This window comes from Scyliorhinus canicula, chromosome 7, assembly GCF_902713615.1.
Source record: "Scyliorhinus canicula chromosome 7, sScyCan1.1, whole genome shotgun sequence".
NCBI classification, from domain to species: domain Eukaryota; kingdom Metazoa; phylum Chordata; class Chondrichthyes; order Carcharhiniformes; family Scyliorhinidae; genus Scyliorhinus; species Scyliorhinus canicula.
The window spans coordinates 162,345,072-162,347,055 of NC_052152.1; positions in this window are offsets into that span (position 1 = coordinate 162,345,072).

The window sequence follows — 1,984 nt, forward strand, 5'->3', positions numbered from 1 at the left end:
GGGCAGAACTTTAATAGTGCATTGAGGTGGGGGATGATGGGTTCAGATGCAAGCTGGGGGAGGGGGGGTGGACATTAAAGCCTCAAAAAATATCATTGACTTAGAAACCCAACATGATTGCAGCTGCTTCCAGGTTTAATCTGAGCTTGTTTGCAGGTAAACAGGGACCCCCACAGAGCTGTGGGGTATGTAATTAAAATAATTACATTCCAAATGAGTTCTGGATTTAACCCAGAAGTTTGGCTTTAACAGCCAATGCACTAGTTTCCTGAACTGTTTGGAAATCACCAGGGACAACTGGTGGGAGCACAGCCAAGATCCATTAAGCAATGAAACTGACAGACTGGGAAGCCTTCATGGAGTGAAACTGAATAGCTACAGCCCTGCCTAGATGAAATGCTGTTGCACATTCTGAGAATGTACTTTCACTGCTTGGCAGCTGATCTCCAACTACTTGGAAGTCAGTTCACCTGCCCTAGACTTCACTCAAAATGAGCTGCACTTCCCTTTTGATCTTCACCATGGCATGGGAGCACTTTATGCTACTCCACTTTTGGACTTTAGATGAGGGACGGGAGGGGCAGCAATAACAGAAGCAGCACAAGCTGCTTTCCCCTCAGCCATATTCTGTTCCACATGGGCAGATGTGACGGACATATTTATGCAGTTTTAAGGGGGAGAGACCATCAACACAGCATCTACAGCAAGAGAATCAACTCCATTAACACGTGAGGACCAGCACCTCAGAAAGCCCGTGGCTCTCACAGCAGGTCACTGCTGATATCAGCAGCCACATTCAATTGATTTGAGGGGCTGGTTTCTTGCCCTCATGTTTTGAAAGCATAATTTCACTTCAGTCTTTCAGGTCCCACAGCAGGGCCTCCAAATAAGGGTCTGAGACCTAGGGGTCTGCCTTCCCAGATCTCTCTTCCAATCCTATGATCATTGAAACCTCAGAAATCCATGTACAGTTCAGCCATTCTGACCCCTACTGGGGTCCATTTAACTAGAAATCCATATTTTGACAGATGTGGCACGTCATCACACACACCCTCTGTTTGGAAAACCAAGGTGCATATGCTACTGCTGTGGCTGGGTCACAGAGCCATGACCAAGCATAGTACAATGTCAAGCAGGTTCCTGACCTGCTTCTGGTCTCCTCATGGGGTGCAATCTGTTCAGATATAATTCCGACCATTGCCATTGAAGTGGCGAATCTTACATTCTGTTCTCCAGTTTAGGTATAGCTACTTGGTTATCTCTAAAGAGGTCCACATTCAGTGTATCTGCTCCAACATGGAAGCTGTCAGTAAGTTCTGCCATCTGCTGGTGCCTAACCATTAGTCACAATTTATTACAGTGGTTGTCTTGTATGGTGCACTGGATGTCACCAGAGCATTAAACTTCTGACTATTGGATCATTTTAACCGTAAAACAAAATTTGCTTGCAATGGCCCCCAACCCCCATCATGGATCTCTCCCCTGGCACGGCCCCTCCAAAACTCCCACTCCCCCCATCACCATCACAGAGTCGCCCCTCCACCCTCAACAACACCATGCCTACCATGGAACACCTACCCATGCAACACCCACTGTGATGAATGTAGGAATTACAGATATATATTATATTATATGCACATGGTGCAGTAATGGTTAAAGCCTGGGTTAGTCTGTGAATGTCTCTCTTGCAGTAAGGTTTTAAAAAAAATACTGGTTTAAAAGACAGGCAGACATAGTGGCGACAGTGGGGATAATTAAATCATCATTCATTCCACCACTGTATAGTGTTTACATAAATAGGACCAATGACATTTTATTTAGAGAAAGAAAGTTCCAAACAATAGTTTGGCATAGGCAAGAGTCTGCAGGTTGTTTCCTGAAGGATCTTTCTCAAAGCAGTTTCTTCAATTCATATCTATAAAGCAAGTATTCCTGTGTTTGATAACTGTATTTAAAAGTGGATTTTGACTTGAGATGGGTTTTG